General features: G+C 40.9%; 1 protein-coding gene and 1 long non-coding RNA gene across 4 annotated transcripts in view; one reads left to right on the forward strand and one right to left on the reverse strand.

Annotated features, from left to right (window-relative positions):
* map1aa (microtubule-associated protein 1Aa) overlaps positions 1–25124 on the forward strand; it is a 41839-nt gene that overhangs the window by 2584 nt on the left and 14131 nt on the right. The window contains exon 1 of one of the 3 annotated variants that reach the window (XM_071489639.1): positions 14959–15111. The exons of 1 other annotated variant lie outside the window; for it this stretch is intronic. The gene's annotated coding sequence lies outside the window, so the exon portion shown is untranslated. Of the gene's footprint in view, positions 1–14958; positions 15373–25124 lie in introns of those variants that run through there. One more of the 3 variants, XM_071489638.1, reaches the window with a different exon arrangement.
* LOC139628195 (uncharacterized) lies at positions 18272–20694 on the reverse strand. Its single transcript, XR_011692709.1, has 3 exons — positions 20558–20694; positions 20104–20201; positions 18272–18409 (listed from the first exon to the last, which is right to left on the reverse strand). It is a non-coding gene; the product is annotated as an uncharacterized lncRNA (long non-coding RNA).

The raw sequence follows: 25124 nt of genomic DNA on the forward strand, positions 1-25124 counted from the left end.
TTTGTTGACATCAGTGCTGCGTGTATGTGTGTAATATACACACATCACAAACTGCAAAGAGTGTCTAAACATTTTATAATCAATCAGTTGTTGATAGAAATCCATCTTAAAGGTGTACTCCAGTGATTTAGTGTTACACCTCCTTATAGATGAGACTTCAGAGACACATAAAACATCCTGATGTATAGTCTGTAGAATGGTTCAAGCTCTGAAAACACTGACTCCGTCATTCCTCATAAAGCAACCCCCTCCCTGCTGGGTAAAATGTCCCAATCCAGACACATAGAGCCTGATGTGTGAAAACATCTGTTGAGCACCCCTTTTAAGAAATGAAGGACAGCTGGAGACAAGGGTGTAGTGAAAGTAATGGTGTGAACATTACTGTTGATAATATAAAAAATAATTCAAAGGAATAGTTTGACATCATGGGAACACCACCTTTCTGAAACAGTGAACACACGATTGACGTAACATCACCTTTAAAGGTTATGTTGTGAACTGAGCTTTTTTTTCACACATCAAGCAGTTACAGAGCAACATTATGATCCATATGGAGAAGTGCTTGTATAAATCTGATGAATCAAAATCCCTCCCTTTTAGCTCAGTGTTTGGGCTGCTCTCTGCCTGTGTCTGCTGCTGAGCAGGAAGTGGAAACACTGAAAACAGCTGCACGATGTGGACGAAAATGATGCTAAACAACGAACAGAAACTCATTATAAAGCTTTGTAAAGATGAGGGGAGCTGCAGATTCAGGTGTTCATTCATTCATTCTGAATTTTGGATTTTTAAGCCCTTTTACAATGAATTTTAAATGTGAACAGTGACACTTTACTGATATATGACCTTCAGTGTTAGGTCAAAGGTTGATTTTGTACCATTTGTAGTTTGCAAAACATTTGATGCTTTTCACATCGACCCAGCTCTGCATAATTTCCCATGATGTCATTTTCTCACCATCATAATCTGCTCAGGATGCATGAATTCACAGCCTCCTCTGGATCTCACCCTTCCTCTAACACCACACACCAACATGTTTTCCCTGTGGATCCATGTGACCTGCTTTAGCTGAAATATTTAACAGTTTTATCACCTTTCTAACATCCTTCAAGTGAAGCAATCATTAGAGTGATTTCACTCGGACTGTCCTGCTCTATTCTAGCTTTCATGAATAATTTAACATTCTCTATTAATGACCCTTTTCCTAATAAATACCCCACATTTCCATATTTTTCTCTGTCACCTCTGTCACAGATTCATCCTGTTTCTGTGCTGTGAACCCTCCACTCTCTCTCTCTCTCTCTCTCCTGATGAGGTGATTTCACCGGAGCACAGACAGACTCTGTGAGTGTGGCTCAGTGAGACTCTCATCTGTGCTCCAGGCTGAGCAGGCAGACTGAGGGCAGAGTGCTGCACTGTTTCTCCTGTTGGTGTGGGGAGTTGACCCTGCCACTGGGGGGCCCAGTCGTCTCTCTGCCTGTACTGTCATGTATATGGGTGAACTTATACTTTGTGTTTCCTCTTTTTTAGCCACACTATTCTCTAGTCTCTATGGATGACAATGTTTCTTCAGCCTGAAGTATCTCAGCTACTACTGGCTCGACTGCCATGAAATGTTTTTCATGGTCACCACAGGATGAATCCCAGTGACTCCGCTGATCAGTTGTCATGTGTTGCCACCATTAGGTCAAAGTTTTCAGTTATCTAGTTAAAAAATTTTTAACAGCTACTGGATGAAAATCTTTCATGATTCTCAGAGGACAAACTTGACTTTGATCCCCTGACTTTTCCTCTGGTGTCCCCATGAAGTTGTTGTGAAATATCTTGGAAACGATTGAACGTGTTGCCATTAAATGTGGTTCAGACATTCTCGTGCCCACGTGATGAACTGTGATATTAGTTTGGTAATTCCTTCACGTTTCCTTTAGCACCATCGTCAACATTTTTATTTGTTTAATATTTTGGTTTATAACCATCTATCAAAAAATATCTGTAAAACTAATGAAACTCCCATCAGCCTCAGTTGTGCTCTGTGTTTACTACTAATTAGCAAATGTTATTATGCTAATACACTTAATATTATTATGATTAATAGGATAGTAAACATTATATCTGATATACAGCATGTTAGCACTGTAGCTAATTATGTGCATGTTAGCATGCTAGCATTAGCATTTAGCTAAGGCCACCATTTACATTTCTATCTTCTATTACACTGTATTACACCATACACATGACTTTATAACTTAATCCAATATGAGTTAAATCTGTTAAATCTGTTCTTATGCAGCTGATACCGTCCTTTTGCATTTCCTATTTTAAAAATATCTTAGTTCACTCAGGTAATGTGGTTACTGTCTGCTTCCTGCACTAATCTTATTTCTAAACATCATGTTGACAAGAAGCCTGATATCTGTAACTGGAGTGAGAGATTACTGTACGAGAGGAGAGAGTTCTTGTCATGTGCAGGACTTACAGGGTTTCTAATGGAGTTTTTTACGTGCGTGCATTTACATTACAAAGGTATTGGGGAGGTAAAGAGTTGCTGTGACAGCAGTGTTTCTGCAGTGTTGAATGATCTTTACTCACGGGACACCTTTTTGTTCAAGTAATCCAATGCAAGCTCAAAGAGAAGCTGACAATGAGTTAAACAGGTCAGTTTACAGCTAAATTGAAGGCTGTTGGTAAAGAGCAGTCAGAAGAACTTGCTACAGAAGCTAAAAACAAAACCTAAAAAACAGCAGCACTGTCATCTGTCGGAGATACACTTCTAACATACGGCTGTGAATCTAAACTGTGCACATCCAATTCAAGTTGCTACAGGGGGATTATGTTCTGTACACATCTCAAGTATACGTAAAATAAACAGGATGCATGTGACCACACTTTGGAGCCAACGCAAAGGGTCTGAATACTTTTGTAGACTGGAGATTTCAGTTTTTCATTTTTAATAAATTTGCAAAACTTTGTTGACTTTGACCCATTATGGACTGTTGAGTGCAGATTTATGGGCAAAAATGTCAATTTTATCTCTTCAGTATCAAATCGACGACGCAGAATAAGTGTGAAAAAAGTGAAGGGGTCTGAATACTTTCTGAAACCACTGTATATCAAAAATAAGGGAAGGGTGAAGCAAAGATTCTGGTTACTACTGACCTGCTGCATGTATGCCTCACAGGAACCAGGTTATTGTGGTGCATGTAAACCTTTTCTCTGATTTCTTGCTTTAATCTGATTTATTGGTTGGTTGTGCATGTAAACTCAGTGAGGGGGGAGCTTTTGAGGCTTAAATCCATTTCTAGCGCAGAAAGTCGGTATTGATGCTATTGATTCCTCTTTCTCTTCATGTCTTTGATTTCTGGTTCCAAACTGTTCATGGTGCCTCTGACTGAATCTCATCAGCTGCCGTGTTCAGACTCTTTGCAGCAGCCTCTGTGGGTAAACACAGAGCTGGAAGCAGCACATGAATATAGAGATGTGTGCAGCAGCCTAAAGCAAACACAGCGTGTCCCTCAGGATCACCAGCAGACTGCTGCAGTAACACACACACACACACACACACACACACACACACACACACCAGCTATATTGTATTTCAGTAATGTGCAGGATTTGCCTAGACAGTGTGTGGATCATATCAGCCTGTCCAGATTTTGCCATCTGAGTAATTTAATATGATGTTAGAGATTACCAATGCATCGCTGGGTTCCAGAAAACAGCATTACTGTACACTATAGAGTCCATTCTATCTGATTCATCTAAATATTATATCACAATTTATCATGCCATGATAACAGTCGTCCTCTGCCAATTCCTGCCTGTGTGGTGTTCATGTGCTTTATTTTCTTCCCAGCAGAAAAGAAGGCTTTTAAACGAAACAGTGCAAGTTGTTATGTTTTAAGTCACGATGGAGAGATCAGAACAATCTGCATCTCTGTGGATGCAAGAACTTTTTATATTTGCAACAACAGCAATACTGTGAAGCTTTGAGCTAAATCCTAACATCCTAGCATTTACCAGGTGCAATGTTTACCTTGTGCATCTCTTTAGTTTATTGTAGCTAACGTTCACACAAAGTAGTAGGTGGTCAACACACGGTGCAGCTGGGGCTGATGGGAATGTCTTCAGTTTCGGGTATTTGGTCATAAACCGAACAAACTGGACACACTGACCTGATGAAAAGCTACAGGCTCATCAGCCATTTTCAGACACGCAAATAATTATTGAGACATTTCACTGAAAACCACAACTGTCAACCTCATGGTGGCAGCAGAGGCAAAGTCAGAGCATCACTAAAGTCAGAAGGTTTCACCCTCTAGAAGACTTTAAATGTCTGATTAAAATTTCATAGCAATTCATCTGATGAAATATTTCTGTCTGCATCAGAGTGGTGGACTGGGCTACACTCATTCTGAGAGCCCTGCTGCTAACATGGTTCAAAACATGTTTATAAACTGATTTTTGACTTGGTCTCAGCCCCAGTTGGATCTAATTTAGTCTCAATCTGGATCAAGGCAAGTTGATTTATGTAGCACCATTCAGAGACAAGCTTTACAGAGGGATGGGAATACATTAAAAATAGAACATTAAAATGACATTGAAATAGCATAAAAAACAATAAAAACAAATCTGAATAAATGAAAATATTCAAACAAGTCATATAAAGATTTAAAAAGAAGTGCTGCAGTGATAAAAAGACATTAAAGACAAGTAAATGCAAACATGGGACAAGATTAAAAAGATGTTATGTGAGTAATTTATTGGTGAGCTGCAGGAAATAGTGACGTTTTAAGCCCGGATTTAAATGAGCTGATCTCAGGTGTTCAGGAAGCTTGTGGGGATCACACCTGGGTTTTCACTTGACTAATCTTTTCTACAGCCAAAATAAATGATGGCATAAATGACATGAATAACCTGCACAGCTGTACAGTGGTTAAATAAAGGTTTACGGAAAACTGAATGTGCCTTCAGGGATGCTGGGTCAAATCTGGTTCAGACCAGAGGGAGATGAGCAGGTACAGTAACACTCAGTTTGACGGGGCCGATCTCAGCAGTGAAGTTTTTTTTTTTAAGTCTTATTTTGTTTCCAAAAAAAGGAGCAAGACTTTGATTCCAGGGAATGATTTGGCAGGATGAGGCTGGTGTTAATATATATATATATATTTTCTTAATGTCAAAAAATCCCATGAAAAGACCAAAACTTTTACCTTTACCTTACTCTGATAAATTTGTTGGGGACTATTTTCAGTGGCGGACTTTCTGCAGTAAATCTCTGGCAGCAGCATGGTGTATGTAGTCACAATGAACTACAGTGTGTGTGTGTTCATGCCAATGAAGGAACATGTCACCCAGTGCAGGAGGGTGACGGCCTTTTCTTTTTAAAGTAAGAGGAAAGTAGAGGATATTAGAGAATATTACATTCTGGGAGACATCAGCTGTTTCATGATTTGTTGTGCTGCTTTCCTCAGGCTGTGTTTGCAAAATTGCAGAATTACACTTGCCGGGCTCTTATTGACATCAGTGGTTTAAGTAAAAATGAGTGAACCGAGACACTAATCAATGTTTGTGTCAGGGGGCGGGGGAGAGGGTGCACTGAATGTGGAGAGAGTAATAGCTCAGTAATTGTGGAGCTAAAGGCGCCGAGGCACGCTCTTCTGAGGAGAGCAGCCAATAAAAAATATGCTTGTCATCCCTATTAAAAGGTTTCACCCAGTTCTTCCAGGAAATAATGTGTTTTTATGCTGCACTGGTCTCTGTGTTGTACATAAGCCTGATTGGAGCTCTGTTGAGCCGGAAACGCATTAGCTCTCAGTTCTGATGTTAGAGGATGAAGGAAGACAAGACAACTTGCTGGAAATGCAAAGGTCACATTGGAAAATTGATCAGATCCAGGCAGTAAAATGGGTCCCCCCACCCTCGAATTGAAGGTCAGTCCTTTTGAGGCGTCCTCCAGTGGCTCTCCTCGTGATAGTGATGCTCAGAGGGGTTTAGAAATTCACCCCCGACTTGTGTTTACCTTTCAGAAAAACCTCTCACAGCATCCACGAGATCTTTGCAGGATTGTCTTGCCTGCCTGTAGTAGTAAAGCTCCTCCTTGTCTGTGCCCCGAATGCTAATATGCAGCTGGTGGAGGAGTGCACAGTCATCATGGCCGACAGCCTCACACACAGAGAACACAAAGGAGGATCTATACGGCCTATAGAAGTCAGGGTGACAGGCTCCTGTGATCAAACGGGATCAAGTGGCTTCCACTTACAGTACAGAATGTAATCAGGTGAAAGATCAGTCGTTCATCAGCATTAGCTGTATAAATGATCTGAGATTTATGGTGTTTGACTTCTCCTTCAACTCTAAGATCATCGATTAAAATTTGTACAAAGATCTTAAAATAGACTTTAGAGAAGCTGTCGAGCTCGTCAGCGCGGAGACAGATTTGGATCCAGGGCAGAAAAAGATCATAACGGACAGAAAAGCTTCCTTGCCTGAGCCACGCCACTGCTTTCAAGTGGGATCAGTTCTTAAGCTGGAGTGACAGCGTCTCATTAGAGTAAAAGTGTGTGTTGTAGGAACATAACACGATTCAGTGCCAGCGTTTCCCTCCACGCTTGAGCCCTCAGATGCCCGTGTGAAAAGCAGCCATGACCTCCCTGATGGGTGGCATATGTGCTGAAGGACAGCCAGTGCCCTCGGGGTCTCCCAGCCATCCTGAGGGCCTCGCTCCACCTCTCTGCAACCAGTGTGTGCAAACACACCCTAACGCGGCCCAACACAGCCACAAGACAGATAACAAGAAACACAATGTAGGGTCAGGAGGGTTTAAGAGCTGAGACGGGGGGGTGGGCTGAGGGTGAGCGTGATGGGATTCAACAGTGAGGCGGTTAAAGATAAAGAGGTGGAGTCTGGTGACATGAAGGTGTTTTAACAATTTATAACATCTCTAGGATTTGATGTTACTCATTCTGGTTTATTTGGCTTGTTTCTAAAGACATCACTCTGAACCACTCTGTAAGTGTCACTGCACTTCACATCCTGTCTGTGGGCACTGTTGAAGGGTATTCTGGGAAATGTAGGACTGTATCAGAAATAGATTACACTGGCATGGCCGGATTAACCTCCTGAAGGGTCCCCTGCTGACCCCCTCTGTACACAAACACCCAGACACCAACCAGGTCTGTGAAGCTGCAACGATTGGTTGATTAACTGATTCAATCATTTACAGAAAATGAACGGGCAGCCGCAATGAACTCTTTGGGTTTTTGACTGTTGCTGAATTTGTTAATATTTTTTTCCACTATTTTCTCACATGTTCTACACTGAACAGTCAATTAATTAAGAATAATTTTCAGATGTATTAATGAAAATATTAATATTAGATGTATTACTGTGCAGATCAGCTGTTTGAGTCCGAGCTAAGTGTAGGTGTAGTAGTAGTAGTCGTAGTTCAACAGTTGAAACAATGATTTCCAAATGAAGGGATGTTTGACGGCAAAATAAAGCAGTGAAAACATTCAAAATAAAGTGTTGACTTCAATATATAATATTATATAATATTGCTTTTTTTCTGTGGGCATTTTTTAAACATGTTTTAATGGATGTCCCATCCACACACTTGTGGCCCCACTCTACAAGACTGGGGCCACAGGATGGAGGATGCAGGGCCGGACATAGATGGTATTTTACTTTAGTTGTGCAAAATTCTGACAAATTTACAGATAATCAAATTATCCAAATGATACGTAGTGAGCTTTGGGGTTTTGTGTTTCCTGGAGGTCTGGGGCTTCTGGGCAGATGCTGATTTTTTTGGCTACAAGTTGTGTATCACATCATGACTCTAATGACCAAAAGGCGAAACACTCGTCGTCTTCCTCAGCAGCTCCTAAACGTCCCGACCTCTTTTCTCTTTCGTTTCCTGTCAAGTTAAACCCTTCGCGGCCTCTTTCCAGCTCCCCGAGGAGTCGTGCTGTATTGACGCACTGTTGCGTCTGTTATGTCACGTTGAAACCGATACAGTATGACACACAGACAATCAGCGCATCCATCACTTCATGTTCATTAGTGTCTTGGCCCTCGGCATCGCCTCTGCTCACATCCTGATTGACTGATGAGGCACAGGGACAGTCTGGCAACATGAAAGATCATGTTTTATCCCAGGAGAGGAGGAGGAGGAAGAGTGGGAGGAGGATGAGGATTAGGGCGGCAGTAATGGTTTCCATGAATGCAGCTGTCGCCCACACGGTGCAATTAATACAGGCTCGGTGGACCCACACTGCAGACTGATAGCTAATAAAGAAAACCTGGCTGCGTCACAAGCCCCTCAGGGGAGATGCAGTCAATAGTGGGCAGTAAAGCTCAGTGGATCCTATCGCACAGGTTCCAACGCACAAACATCAACACAATCTGAGCATTTCTGAGCTTTGAATTCACCAGCATGTCAACACATCGAGCCTCTGGTCACTGTTATTGATCGGGCTGAGCAATAATTACTGCCTATTGTCCCTCTGGAATTGTGATGACTGAACAAAATACTTTTACCCAAATACTGTAAATAATTCCAGGCAGGTAAGTTGTGTGATGACCATCAAACACTGTTACCACCTTGGACACCAGCTTTATTATTTTCTGATACACTGATTACTTTGTGATAGTAATACTGGAAAAACATGACTTCTATTAATCATGTTCATATAATATTAACTGTTTCCAGTTACACTGTGGTGGCCACAAAATCACCAGCTGGTTTATGTTCAGAGGCAAGATTTTTTTTTCTTTCTAATTTTGGTTAAATGTAAGTAAACTCACTGAAGAGATGCCGTATGTGTATCAATGTATTTGCAAATTGTTATGTTAACAGAAAACATAATTCTGTCACAATTCAGTTTCCTTCAAAACATATTTACTGTTGCAGTTCAGTTGTATAGATGTGAGTTGGAGTCAGGGCAGGTTAGTAACCAGTAACCAGTCAATTTCTTTTTTTTTTTTTTGAGACTGTCCTGTAAAAACGAGCCCACAGGTCATCTGTCAGCAGGTTACTATGGTTACTAGGTTTTGTTGCTAGGCGACATCTAGTGGTCGTAGTAATGATGACAGGAGCAAAGGGAAAAGTGCGGTGACGTAGTTTATGGCGCAATAAAGTCCATGTCAGGAGGAGGTTGGGGTGGATGGATGAAGATGACCCAGGAGAGCGGTGTTCGATTCCCATGTGACAGGAGCAGCTTATGTTGTTTCTGTTATCCATGACCGTTCGTTGTTATTATTGTTACCATGACAACAAAGATCGTCTAATGTTGAGGAGCCAGCATGCCCATTATTGTAGTTACCATGGTGATGAAGGCAGGTATGCAGCTCTCAATACAGTGCAGATGTTTATTATTGTAACCATGACAACAACAAGGTCCGGTGCATCTGCCTCTGTAGGTGCTCTATTTCAGGAGACAATCCTATGGGTTGTAACAGAGGGTTGAGAAAAAACGACCAGCGTGGTTATTCAGGTCGGCAAACTGGTGTATTAATACTAAACGAGTGAAACAAAGTACAGCTGAGGATAAACCCTAACCCTAACCCAGATTGGAAATCTGCCGGTGCTGCTATATGAACAGTCAAGAGATCACGAGCCAATAGGATTCATCCTCCAGGGACCATGAACATCCACAAAACTGCACAACAATGCGTCTGATAGTTGGTGAGATATGTTGCACATCTCCAATCAAATCCACATTTTACATTAAACTCTGATCTACACATGAAATTTAGAGAAGGATTCATGTCCCCGGTACAGCAGAGTGTTCACAACATGTGTGACACACTACAAACCCACACCCTGAGGCTGAGTGGGTGTTCACACAGTGTGACGGACACAACAGCAGGCTGAACCTGACAGGCACAGGCAGAGATGAGTGATGGCTGCTCCACAGAAGAGGCTGTCAGGAGAGCTGAGCAGCATTATTAAAGACCCTTCTCTCTCTCTCTCTCTCACACACACACACACACACACACACATGCAGTGGACACAGGTGTAATAATATCTGCTGCTTCATTCCCCTCACGTACACACAACAGATATGCTGCCAGGGAGACAGAAGCAAAACAGGGCAGAGCAAATGATATTCACGGAGTAATGGAGGTGGATGGATCCTGAGTGGGCAGTAATGTAACACTGCTGTGTCAGCGCATGTACTTCCTGTGTGTGACAGTTACATTACAACATTATTCACTGCACTTACACGTCATGTAATGTCATTTTTTTGTCCTCTCCTCTATGTTCTTTACAGTGTTTCCCCTCCCTGGGGGATTTTGGTTACAATGCTGACCCCACAGAAGTGCCTGTTGTGAGTTTCTGTCCTGCACTGCACGTGCACGGCTGACACTGATCTGCTTCCTTATTGATCTCTGTCCGAGAGGGGCTCAAATATACAGTGAATCACAGCGGCCTGCTCTGAAAAACAATACCTACAGGTCACACCAGTGAGCAGGAAATTAATTAACATGAAAGTCCAGAACATAATCTACGGGGATGATGTGCAGTCTGTGTCGTTAAAAATGTAATCGCACACCCTAAAAATGTCCAGGCGTGGTGAACGGCGTTTGTCCGGGGTATGGTTTAGGAGGACGTGTGCTGATTAATAATTCAGCAGCCGTTATTGATCGGTCCCTCAGCATCTCTGTAGGCAGGGCTGTACATCAAGAGGGAGGGTCCCTGCCTCTGCGTCTTTCATCTGGACCTGACAACACATACACACACACCCACAGACGTATGTGTGGGTATGTGTGTGTGTGTGTGTGAGAGATAACACACGAATGCAATAAAAGACAGTCAAATTACTGTAACGTGAACTGCACTGTGAAGGAAGAGTCTGTAGGGATGTTTGTTATGACCTTGGGGCGGAGGACGAATACACTGAATTACCACTCCATTAGGTACATCTATATAGTCCCTGGCCATAAAATCAGTCTTTTAGAAACTCACTTATATTGAAGAAATGTGGTCAGGGAGGATTTTTTGAAGTTGTGATTAGAGGTGGATGAAAAATGTATCGCACTGAAGCATTTCTTTCTATTTTGTCCACCTCCATTTACAGTGTGTACAGATGATGATGGGGACAGGATAAGTAATCATTAGTGCAAATATATATTTGTCATCTTATTTGGGGTAAAACCAACTTTAATTTCTAGAGGCTCTGATCCTCTCTTCTGATTGACTGACTGTTTTCTGAGAGATCCAATAAAAATATAGCAGATTTCAGGAAAACACTCAGAGAAGCTAATTCCTGCAAATCTGGATAGTGGGCGGGGCTTGGGGCATAGCTGCAGGTGATGACTGCTTTGTTGTGACATCACAAAGTTCCAGAAGTCCTGACGGCTGGTTTTAAGGCTCAGTTTCTGAATACAGGCTGTGTGCATTTCTCTGTGGACTGAGGCTTTGATACTTTCACAGTATTAATATAGAACCTAGACCTGCTTTATGATCACAAACACATGGACATCTACCTTTATATAATATGGGACCTTTAACAAAAATGGTGAGAGTAGCTGCACTTTTACCATTCTCCTTCAACATGTCATCTGGCGACTAAGCAAATCAGATCTGATGTGATTAAATTTGCAGGAAACACTTTTAAGGTGATGGACAGTTGGTGGCAGTGACATGCAAAGAAATGTAGCAAAGCACCAATAAAGTAAGAAAAAGACTGCAATCTAGGAAAAAGATGTAGATAAACAATGCATAGCTTAAAATATTCAAAATAATCCAGGAAGGAAATGAATTCACTGTAAGGCCTGGAGGAGACACATTCTGAATGTAAACATAACTTAGCAGTAAACTCCACAGGATGCCTTCTAAGGTCAAACAAAGCTTAGAGTCCACAGCAACACTCTCTGTGAGGCAGCACTGTGAGCTACTGTACATGTAAACACTCCTGCTGATACATTAATGCTCAAAATGGCAACGCTAACATGCTGGTCTTTAGAAGGAATAATGTTCTTCATCTCGGTTTTGCATGTTAGCATTAACATTTGAAGCTGATGGGAATATTTGGCTGTTAGTTCTGCAGGGATTGTATTATAAACCAATGTATTGGAGAAATGTAACATTCTTATAATACCACACATGGTCAGAGAGTATTTACAGCTCAGGCTCAGTAAGAATACAGCTACTGATGCTGCACAGGGCACAGAGAATAGAGTCTCAGCCAGTCATGGTGGTAATTCTTAACAACCCTCTCAGAAACAAATTAGTCTGTGTGTGTCTGTGTGTGTGTGTCTGTGTGTGAGCGTGTGTGTGTTTCCTTCCATGAGTGAGAGAATTGAGAGTGATGTAAGGCGGTGGGGGGGGGGTTCTGGGGAGACATTCAGGGGAGAGAAAAGCAGCGCGTCTGGAGAGAAGGGCGCGGCAGGCCGAGCACCGAGCTGCGCAGCTAACAGCTGTCTGACATTTAGAGGTGACTGCCGGTCATCTGAGATGATGCTGCATTAGTGCTGCTACAACAGAGAGGATATGATGCACTTTGGTTTCACTAACAGGCTTTTTGCATTTACAATAACAAAACAACCATGACCAGAAGAGCAACCAGGATGTTTTAAAGTAAGAAAAATACTCTGCTATGATTAATATTTGGTTCAACCTGGTTATCCCACATAAAAAGTGACAAAAAAGGAAAATGAGAAATTTTCAGGCCCCGCCCACCACCTGCTCGCTGCAGGTCTCCAGGTGAAAGAGCGGAGAGCATCAACATCAGAGAGACTCAGTCAGACCCAGACTCAGAGGAGGAGTCTGTTGAGACCAGAATCAGAGGCTAGCAGACGGATCAGAACCGTTAGCAAAGTTAGCATCTTTTATTTGTTTATGTTGTTTGTTAGCTTGTAACTGGCAGTGGCTGACACAGTGTTAGTGGTTGTGCTAATGCTAACTCTGGCTCTCTGTACTTACAAAGTTTCATGTTTTTATAGCCCCGCCCCCCGTCCCCACAAGTTGACAGGATTGGTTCCTCAGGTTCTATGACGTCTGAATCTGTTTTTCATTCACTGGTTCACTGCAGTTCACGGTGGAAACACTCAGTCATGGTGTTGACTGATTATTTCACTCATGAAATGTTGTATTATATAAAAATCATCATATGGACATTAACAAGGTGAGAATCTTGATCTTCATTGGAGGGGATGTTTAATTAAAGAGTAAACCTACACAAACATATGAAGATCTTGCTCTTACTTTTCACACTTCCTAAAATGAAAAGGTGTTATCTAAGTAGTGTTATACTATATCTATATATATTTGGCTGCTTAAAGCTGAAAGACTTTTAATTATAAGTATTTTCTCTGATGAAAACTGTCCCACTTTGTCTTTTGTGTAATCTGAAGGGGACCCGGAGGTTGAAGCTTTCTTTCGCTCACTGCAGTCTTAAAGTTGATAAATGACAGTCTCGTCATCTTGAGCTGTCACAAGTTTTTCTTCCCACCTTTGTGAGATATTTCTGTATCAAAGAAAATCATTTTCTGTGTGACCCAAAAAGCTGAAATTGTGTTTAAGGGACAAAGAGATAGACATTGTCTGCCTAGACATTTTAAGGGTAAATGAAACAGTGACATCCATCTCTATGAGTTGGCATCTCTCTCTCTCTCTCTCTCTCTCTATTAGTCAAATGTTATGATTCATGGTTTATAGTGGGTCAAGCTAACAGAGCTTAGCGTCTATTTTAGTTTGTCTCTGTCCCACCCAGCAGCTGCTGTTTGAGTCACAGCTGTTTGAGAAGTCCCTCCCCAGAGCAGATAATCCATTTGCTTCCTTCCAAGCAATAATATCCAACGTTATGAGTCTAGATAAACTAAACTACTTACATACATCATCCATCTACCCAGTAAACTTGGTATTTGGGATTGAGCTACAGACTGTAAAGAGGTTAACATTGTAGAGCATTTCATGTTTCTGAAAGAGAAAATCTGACAGAAGAAAGAAACAAATGTTTTAAAGCTAAAGTGTTTTACATGTTTTATCACATTTACTGCAAATGATTTTACTGTATTGAGCATTCTCCAAACAGCAGACAGTGACGGTTTGTTTTTCCATTTTATTATCTGAAAAATCTTCAGCTTTAAACTTTCTTCAGTTTGGAGATCACTCACTGTGAACATCTGGCCTCTCTGTTTTTACTGCTGTCAAACTTCATGTTTTCTCACATAATGTCACCGCGCACATTTTTCACATCAGCATCGAACTTCTTCACCAACTTCATGTAACTCTACGGACTCTTTTTAGCCTCTTTTACTCAAAGTTTTGGCTTTACAGCCCATTTACATTTAGATTCAGACAAATCCTGCTTCTAGCAGCAGCAGGCGGCTGTTTTAAGAAAAACTCTAATACGCCCCTGATCTTATGAAGAAATGGAGCATCCAGCTGCTAAAAGGCCAGATATTTTTCTCAGGAGTTGGTGGAGACCAAACCAGAGGTTAAAGAATATTATAACGACTCTCCAGTGGGATGATATTGTTGCTTCATCTCTGCTGTCTCGTTACCACAAGAGCTTTATGTTTGATCCTTTATAAACCAAAATATAACTTTTATCCAACTATCTCAGTTTTTGAAGATAAAAATAATAATTAAAAAAAAAATATATATATATATATATATATATATATATAAAGTAAAAAAAATGTGTATCAATTTTTGGAAAACAAAATAGTAAATAGGCTAAATAAGGCATCAACCTGTGAGTTTATTTCTGGCAGCCTGCAGGAGACTTCAGGAGACTGAGAAATAAAGCCTGAACACTTCACAAACAGCCTAAAATATCAAAAACAAATTTGGGGATATTTTACGTTTCTGGGGTTCTGAGTGGTGCGTTGAGGGACTCATGACCTAAAGTCCTGGCCACAGCCCTGGATTAAAGATCATTGTTATGTATTGCGTTTTCCCGATTTACGTGAATGCTGCCGAATCACTTTGCAACACGAGTGTACGACGAGTTCCTGAACGCAGCATGAGCCACCAGATAGCTCAGTGTAGGTGTTGAGCTGTACCAGGCCGATCCTGCCATCATCCTCATCCTCATCCTCATCCGCAGCCCAGCGGCAGCAGCAGCATCCCCGCCCCTCCCTCCGCTCCATCCTCACCGCTGCAGGACGGTAAGACACTCCGCTGTTTGTTCTCGGTCGCATCCTGTAGAGCAGGCGGCAGAGAGCCCCGTCGGCTCCGGAGGGTTTGTGTCACAGACGCGTAAAATCGGGGCTGGTGGTCTGACCGGGCTCCATAACACTGCATCGTTTCTCTGGAGCGCCACGGAGGAATCTGACCGCAGGAAGACAGGAATCTATTCCGACAGTAACTGACAGAGAGGATCCGCGTTTCAGGCTCGGTGTTTTCAGAGGCTTTGGACCACAGATAATGTGAGTAACGTTATGTCTCATGATGATCCATTATCAAGCTGTCCGAGGAGCCCATTCTATATAATCCACTGTTCAAACAGCAGCATTTATGCATGGATATGGTGCATTTCAGCCCCATGATGGATTTTCTGATGTAACAGCGACTGCCAGGATTTTACAAACACAGAGGTCATGAGTCCTAATTCCTGACAGCACAGCCTCAAATGACTGTGTCCACTGAAAAGACTCTAAAATGTACTTTTTTTTTTCATAAAAATGTTAAAACTTATATTTCCTCCCTGGTCATTGAGGCATAAGGAGACATAAAAATCTACAAATGTATTTTATTGTTTTTTCTTTTTTTGTTTGGCCTTAAAACTGTCAAATAGAGACTTTAAAACATATCAGAATCAGCCTTAAAAATATGATGTGTGTAATTTATGTGCATTTGTAGGAGATAAACTCCTCATCAGGTTGTTAAAACGCCTTAAATTCCCCAAAACAAGACTAACATATGACCTCAGTGTTCTCAGTGTAGCCGCAGCCCTTTTCTTAATTCATTATCCTACAGGATGATGATGATGCTGTTTACAGTGAGAGCAGCGTAGGCCTTCATCCTCTCTCTTCCCCTCTTTAACCCACAGTTTATGTTCATTTGTCTGAGCATTAGATGCTCTCAATTCAGCTGAGTAAATTTGGGTGACCTGATTTTAAAGGTGGGGAAAAAATAAAAAATACAGCACATCTTCTGACCTGAAGGCAACAGCTGAGACTCACCGACTGTGAGGCTGAGCCTCTGGGCCGCTCAGGCTGCAGCAGCTCATTTGTTCATGTGAAAGCTGTGCAGCGACGTGGATTAGACCTCACTTTCCGAATAACCCCAAACTTATGCAACCGACCACACCGAGATGTCTAAAAATAGCCACAGACAAACTGACAGCTGTTTTAATCCAGACACATGTGGGCGAGGGACAGTATTCTGTGAGTTAGGTTTTATGTACACACTGGAGATGTAATGTAACAGCAACAGTGATGTTTAGTGCCGCAACAGTTTGTCAATTAATCAACTAGTTAATTAACAGAAAATTAATCTGCAACTCTTCTGTTAATCCAGTGGTTCCCAACCTTTTCCAACTCATCCCCCACTTCAAAATCTCAAAAGTGTTGGCGGATCACATCCAAGCCCATAACAATATGGAGGCCAGATGATGCCTTCTCAGAGCCTTTTCTATTTTATTGAAAATGATGAACAGTCAGGACTGAACTGAAAGCCGGCGAAGCTCAATTTTTCTTTTTTGTTTGACAGGGGAGAGATCACAGGAGAGATCTTCCTGTTGCTAACCAGCCGGTTTGATTCTTCAGTTTTTGCCATGGATGTGATCTTTTAATCAGACTGAGACAGCAAACTAGTATTTGATGTGATCCCACAGTAACATAAAAGTTCATTGGCTTGTCACAGTGAAAAAACCTGGCCCACAGGTTGGGAACTATTATCATATATGATTATAAGACAAAAAAAGTATAAGTTTAGTATTTCAAATTTTATTCTTAACTATGCTTATCCTTGTTTTATATGATTGAAACGTTAAACCTTTGGGTTTGGGGTGTAGGGCTGTCGATTCATTATTTTCCAGATTGATCATCTGGTCCATAAACTGTCAGAAAACAGTGACAAATGTCCGTCACAATATTCCAGAAGCCCAAGGTGACACCTTCAGTAGAGGTGAAACAATTCATCAATTAATCAACTAGTCAATTAACAAGATTGTTTAAAATGACAAACGACTTGTACAATAAATCGGCTACAAAAACATGTAATTTTCTGTCATTTGAGTTAACGATTCATCAATGGACAAAACAAGCTTTTTGAAGATGTCTCGAGTGTGACGCACGTTGTCTGATTAACTAAATGATTAATCAGCCGCTGGGAATAATGAAAATAATTGTTAGTTGCAGGTTTACTTGCATTAGAATGAGATCATCCAGTGAAGTGACTGGTGGTTTATTTTTACTGTCCGAGGCGGAAGCTGCCTTTGAAACGTCCTTGAGCAGGTTTCATCTTTCACGCAGGCTGAAGAATTTCAACGTGCAGGAGGACGGAGCAGAGCAGCTCAGGGCTTCCGTCCTCCCTCCTGTGGTCATGTTTTCTCTGTGTGTGAGGGGCCGTTCATAACATCTATAACTGACTGACTGAGATCATTTTATTCTTTGTTATTAGATTCTCCTGTAGACAAACCCGTCCATGAAGTCTTTTCCCACTAATTAGCACCCTCCCCCATCCCAAACACACACACACACACACTCACACACACACACACACACCACCTTGAAGTGTGATCTGTGAACTCCCATAATGCCTCAGGGTGGATGAGGCAGAGTGCTGAGCTCAGCAGGATCAGGCAGAGTGGAGTGTGCATCGAGTGGATGCCCAGCAACAGAGGTGTGGCCCCAGACCGACTGGAGTCACATTCTCATACTTGAAATCAGACCTGATCATTCTTAAAGGACGAGACTCAACTCAGCACCGTTTAAAAACAAATCAATAAGCAAATGCATTTTTCTACAGCTGTAATTTTGCCTCAACAACCAACAATCGTACACAGAGAAATCCATGAAAACAGGCTCACAGTGTCTAATTTCTACATCCAAGACTCAAAGATGGCGCCCACTCACTGGAATCAAAGTCTTTCACCTGGCACACATGGATTTGCTTCCATATTTTGCAGCCCACTGCTCATGTGCATTAGTGTTTTGCTCGTGCAACTTTTCCAGGCTTTGTGAAAATCTTACTAATATAAAATCTTCATAAGTTAAAAATCCATAATAGAAGGAGAAATACCTGACCTTGTTTGCAGTCACACACAGTGTCCTGTCAACAGTTTCACAGCCGTCCCTTTTATATCGGAGCTCCATGGAGAGACGTTTTCGTTGCAATACCACGAATAACCACTGAGACATATTAGCACCAGGGCTGAGTGGCGTCTTCGTTGTATCCAGCTCTCTTAACACATCCACAAAACCAACAGCACAAGTCCTCTAGGGGTTGAAGAAAGGCATTCTGGGAAGTAAAAGAAATCATGAACTAGTAGATAATGGAAGTTGAGGAAAAGTGGAGACAACAGAGTAATTCTGAAACAATTAATCATCAGGGGACGGCAAACATTTTGATTGTTTAAGAAAAAAATGCAGGATAATTGAAAACAATCTGAAGTTGATCAATCAAATTGATTTATCATAAATGAAGATAATCTGCAGTTGCTACCAATTTACAGCTGAGAGCACAGAACTCCTTTTTTGACAAGTCAGCATCTATTTAGATTCACTCTGCGAGCTTAAAGGAAAAGGCTGGTGATGTTCTATATTGTGTTTATTGTAAACAAATCTCCAACAAAAACACCGACAATGAATTGATCTGATTTATTCAAACCCCTCTGGACCACAGAGCTGCACTGTTTCCAAAAATGATTAAAAATGCATCAGTGAGCCACACGTCCCTTAATCACCATGAAAACACACTGTAGTTTATTTTGACTCAGTTCCACGTGCACTGTCCTGCTGCCTCAAATACTCACTGGAACACCAAACGTGTATTAATCCACTGCTGAAAATAGTCCCCAACAAATGCACAATGTCCTTCTGTGTGAGTAATGTTTGCTAAAAACTAGTGTCCAGCTGTCTTACCCTTTTTTAAGAATGAAACTATATCCAGTATGTACGACACATGGCGCGCTCTACTGAGCTGTTGATGTAACATGGAGGAATATTTTAAACTGGATTCTGCTGCTCAACACCACAGAGTGTTTACTGTATCTGCAATGAGAAGATTATCTGTTGGTGCAAATTGGTTTCTGTTGCTGCTAACGAGCTTTGTTTGTTGGTTACCTGAGGTGGGATTTTTTTCCCACCGTTGGACAAGTAGAAGAAGTGAAATATACTCATAACATAAAGGTGTGACATGAGGATGAGATACGAACGACATTTGGTGGACGTTGGTCTGGATGTTTGCTGTTATAAGATCATTATGTGCAGTGAAAGTGTCTCTAACAGAGAGCAGCTCGGTTTGTGCTCGCTCATGCTGTGAGCTGTAATTACACTCTGATCTGTATCTGAGCTTTTCATGTTACCAGCTCACAGTGACTTATCATCTTCAGACAAACTAAGGCATTTGCCCATTTCATTAAGTGTGTTTGTGTTCAGGTTGATCTACACTAATGGTCATGAAATCCAGAGTGAGAACAACTCAGATGTGATGTCATGCAAAAAAGAGGCATCAAATAAAAGTTAATTGGGTAAAGCAGTGGGAAAGATCGATATGGAACATTACTTCTAATGACAACGCTAGCAAGTTGTTGTCCAGTTAATTTAGCTATAGAGGTTTTATTAAGACCATCACTCATCAATTATGTTCAGCCTTCCAATTATGATAAATTATTTTAAATCTTTTCTGTCAGTTTCTCTGACGGCACAAAACAACCCTGAACATTATTGGCCACATTTGAAACATCTCGTCATTGTACTCAGTAAAAGCAAAGCACCACAACCACCACAACACAGATTCTTAATTGATCCAAAATCGATCCAGAATCCAAAAGTAAATTAATTAATTCAAATTGCAGAACTGATCCAATAAGTTGTACATTGCTCACAATAAAACATTAAGCTCAGTGATGGGATGTTTCTTACCACTGCCCCCCCATTTGTGGGCAAGTTTTATTCATACAAATATTACAAAACTAATGATACTTTTCCTACCATAAAGTTCTGCTGTTGAAAATCTGCATAAAAACATGGCAAATGTAGTCGTCATTGGTCGTATTAGAGCTGTGTCATCGGGGCAGAGATGCACTGCACTGCAACAGAAATAAAGACAGAATCATTTAACATGAAGTTAGATACTGAAAACATCTTTCTAAAGCAAAGAGGTGCATGATGGGATAGGTCAGATAAATCAGAATATTTCACAGAAGGTGATGTCACAGTCAGGTGACAGTGCAAATGCAGACCATAACAGACTAAAAACAGGATGTGATTTCATACAAATCTTACCATAACTGTGACGAAGTGTTCTCACATGCATAAACTTAACCAGATTTCAACTCGACTGGACACAGAAAACTAAACTCACGTGGGTGACTATTATTTTTCTGTATGAAATTCCCTTAGCTGCTGTGAACACAATCACTTATTTGTTTTCTTATTAACTTACATTTTTTCAAAGCAGTTTGATGGTTTGTGCTGATGATTCAGCCAGTTTCATGTTTCATTCCTGCTCATTCCTGGAAATGCTCCAACAGACAGTCGATTAATGTTGTCTGTATAAAAGTTCTGGCTGCTTGTTAAAATCTGCCCACTTCTCTAAAAATGATCAGTACTGGATAAGATGAGACACATCTTACCACTTTGTGGTTTTCCAGTACAAATGCCACATGAACTTAAATCTGTAAATGGTTTCGGGAAAGCCAATCAGGACCACGTTCAGTTATGATGATGATTTTCTGTGATGAGTACAACAGTTTGGGATTAATTCAAATTCATATTAATACAGAAATACAGTTGGGTCCAAAAGTCTGAGACTATGAATATAAGTGTTTGTGATTATAAAGCAGGTCTAGGTTCTATATTAATACTGTGAAAGTATCAAAGCCTCAGGACTTCTGGAACTTTGTGATGTCACAACAAAGCAGGCACTGCGCTCAGCCATGACCCAAGCCCCGCCCACCTGGACCCATCATCCAGCCTTGCAGGATTTGGTTTCTCTGAGTGTTTACGTGAAATCTGCTATATTCTTATTGAATCACTCAGAAAACAGTCAGCCAATCAGAAGAGAGGCTCAGATCCTCTCTTCTGATTGGCTGACTGACCTGTTGTTACTAGAACTCCAGAGAGAAGCCTGAGAGAGGAGATGTAAAACTACACTGAGATGGTTTTTGGTTCTTAAAACCACAGATATATCTTCTGATGGAGATCAACACTTAAAATAAAACACAGGAGACGTGTAAGATACGGGACCTTTAACTTTTTATTAAACTTATAAAGTTACAACAACACAAATTCTACTGTAAATTAACAGAAGTTTGTAGCTCTATAAAATGGGAGCTTCATGCGATCCAGCAGCCACACAGTCAGGAAGCTTTTAATACCATGAACACTTACTGCTGCACCACAGGCTCTAATTCAGCCCTTTGATTATTTCCCTCGAGGCTGACCTGAAAGCTGCATCAGTGTTTCAGTGAAAGCAGCAGGTACAAATCACCTGTGTGCCATAGTTACATCCCTCCAAGGAAACGTACACTGGAGTGCTTTTTTACAACTCTCTGCTTGGAGTCGAGATTCACTTTAAAGTTGAATTTTCCTGCGGTTGCAGTATTACCTCTGTGCGCTGCGCTCAGTTATGTGTTGTGTTTGTTCTGATGGATGAGGAGAGAATCAATTAATCAGGACAGACGAGTGATTTACTGATGTACCTGTTGTTAAAGTATCTGAGGATAATATGTGAGTGTTCATCATTACCACACTTCATGTGCTAATAATTACTTCATGCTCAAACAGCTCCTCTCATTATGTTCACATTCAGCTGTCCCCTGCTGTGACTAATAACCCTGTCAATAACTCTGACCAGTCATAACAAGAACGACTAACAGCTCTAGTCATAAAGGAACTGTGTCATTCATCAGGCTGCCAGTCAAAATGAATCAGGTTACAGGTCATAAACAAGAGAATCTGCCGGCGGGAAACTGAACGAGGAGCGAAACTGCTGGACAAAATTAACAGCAGCTAATTACTTGGTTCTAGTGGCCATAAATGTCTTTGATAGTTCGGTTCAATTTCCTGCTGCTAACTTTTTGGCTTTTGAAATCAGTCTGCTAGTTACCCAGAAAAATGTCAGCTGGAGACAGCAAGATGTGTCATTCATCTGACTATTTTACAGCATCTGTCCGTTATTATAACTGCGCAGTGTGTAACTTCTCCAGCTGGAGCTCTCTCAATCAAAACAAGAACAAAAGATGTCATGAAAAAACGTTAGCATCATCTGAGTTGTTGTCTTCATAACCATTGCTGTAAGTCTGTCCTGGTTTGAATTCCTTCAGTGTCAGTCAATCAGGAGGTTTTCACCAGGAGCTGAATTACCACAGAGGTCTCCTCTCCAAAACAAACAGACCAGGGGATTAAAACTGGTAGAAACACTGAATAAAGCAGTTTCACATTAAAAAGCAGTGATTTGGGGCGGTGTTTAGCTCAGTGGGTAGAGCACCCGCCCCATGTGTTGAGGCTATAGTCCTCACTGCAGGCGGCCCAGTTTGAATCCCGCGCTGGGTGGCTCTATCCTGTGTGTCTCTCTGCCTCCCCATTTCCTGTCTCTCTCAACTGCCCTATCCAGTAAAGGCATGAAAAGGCCAAAAAAAAAAAAAAAAAAAAAAAATCAGTGATTTACTGACACTCTTCAGCGGACACAGGACGTCTCAGAGCAACTGGAAGCTGAGCTCTCTCACATTTACTCAGCTTTTTTCTCTGATAATTTAAGATCCAGACGTCTGATGACTAAAATCCTTCACCTTGTTAAAAAATATAGTAGAAAACACCAAGTGTACAAAGTGGCTTAAAACTGGACAAAAGTCCATTTTGAGCTTCTGTCAGACAAACAACAGCAGGATCTGACGTCACTGACGGACGACCGAATGAAACGATTTGTTCGTTATGATTAAAATCACAGATTTCTCTGGTTTGAGAATTGATGGAAACATTTGGTTTAATTTAAGAACACAACTCAACAAAATATATAACATAGGTTGAGTTGTTTTTAGATTTTAATGTGGAAAAGTTACATATTATAACTTAAAGTGTTATTGTTTTTCATATGTGGCTGTTTTTGTCCTGTGCTGCTTCTTCCTGTTCACTTCTGTGCATTTTTAATCATGGTGGAAATACTGAACCACCACAGGCAACATCGTCCTTTAGTTTTATTTTTAACCACTGTGGTTAGGCAGTGGGAGGATCATGCCATGTGGAGTCACACAGAGTGACACATATGGGACATGGTCTACTTTCACAAATGAACCCAAACACACAGCTGACATCTCTCTTGGCCTCCGCTGGCGTTTCAGCACGTGAAGCTGCGGCCTCTGCTCGGCAGTGAGTGGGCGGCTCGGACAGCGGCGGCTGCTGCGAACCGTTTCCCATCATACACCAGGAACACGAGTGTGTAGGCTCGCTCTGCTTTCGATTTATTCCTTAATGCTGTGAACACCCACTCACTCTCAGGCATCTCACTGAGATTTTTTCAAGGGCAGATGGAGGCTTCTTCTTCTGCACCATCATATTTTGTAAAGCTCAGTGAAACAGAACAAAATACACTGAATTATTTGTGTGTGTGTGTGTGTGTGTGTGTGTGTGTGTGTGTGTGTGTGTGTGTGTGTGTGTTTAATAATATATGATACTTACAACTCATTCTTGACCTTGCAAATAGGAGCTGTTCTGGAGCTTTTGATCACATCACATGATCTTCCTCAGTAGATGGAGGACTTCTTGTCCATAGTTGAGATTAAAGGCTCCGTCTTTTGATTCTATGACCAATTTTTCTCATGAAGAAAAATAGAAATTTCATGAAAACTGGACAAATGCCATTTGCTGAAATTGTGTTATGTGATTGAAAGTTCCAGCTTCAGCACTACTGGTGAGATTTTTATGTTAGACATTTTTGTAGTTCATAAAATATTGTATATCTTAGAATGAACTGGGAGAAAGATGTTCAACCTGAGGAGTCACATTGAAAACAGACAAAGGGAAAAAGTATCAACAAATAAAAAAAGAGCACAAGAAACCAAACATGAAAATAATCAATGAAGAAAACTAACTTTAATGTTTGCAGTACTTAAAATTTTGCTCCAACAGTTATGAAAAGGAAAAAATATTTTTTAATCATATAAAGTCCCAATGCGCTCTGGTTTAATGAAACATTTCCTGTCTGAATCATCTCATCTTCTCATTGTGAACATTTTAATTACAGCTAATGTAGAATTTACAAGGTCTGGACAGTTGGGATGTGAGTGTGTGGGATGGAGTAGAAGTACAGATTATGTTTTTAATGTTAACTCCTTAATGCTGCACTTTCATTGCCGTCTAATAATCTAGTGGCACACAAAATGATTAGTAAATCATTTTAGAGAGAGGTAGTCACCTGATATCAGCCGATGACGACCAATAAGTAACAGACAGTACAGAAATGCCAAATTTGTGTTTTGTCACACAGCCGAAGAAAATGCTTCTCTTTTTATTTACACACAAACATTTCTTCACCTATGACCACCTGAACTCAAATGCTGTCAAAAACTAGCAAAGTATATTGTCAGTGGTATCAACTAGTGATGTAAAAAATCCAAACATCACGCAGTTCCAGCTTCTCATTTGTGAGGTTTTACTGTGTTACATCATTGTAACATAAATAAATTTGGGTTTTGATGGTTCGACTCAACAGGCAATCTGAAGACTTGACAGTGTTGGGCAATTTTCTGACCTTGTGTATCTATATTATTAATCATTTAGTTGAGAAAATAATTTTTTTTTTTTAGCAATAAAAAGACTAATAGTCAGTTGCAGCTTTAATCAAAAAGTCTGCTGCAGGTGTAGTTTGTACTGTAGGTGGTGTATTACAGTTCTTTTGTGTTAATAAATCGTCAAACAGACCGACACGTTTAGCATATTCTAAAAATAGGTTTTAAAGAGAAAACACATACAGTAAACTAAGGTACTGCTGTCTAAAACTTTCAGACTTTTCA

The sequence above is a fragment of the Trachinotus anak genome, unplaced genomic scaffold (assembly GCF_046630095.1).
Source record: "Trachinotus anak isolate AG129_WGS33_773 ecotype Australia unplaced genomic scaffold, CSIRO_AGI_Tana_v1 ptg000011l, whole genome shotgun sequence".
NCBI lineage: Eukaryota > Metazoa > Chordata > Actinopteri > Carangiformes > Carangidae > Trachinotus > Trachinotus anak.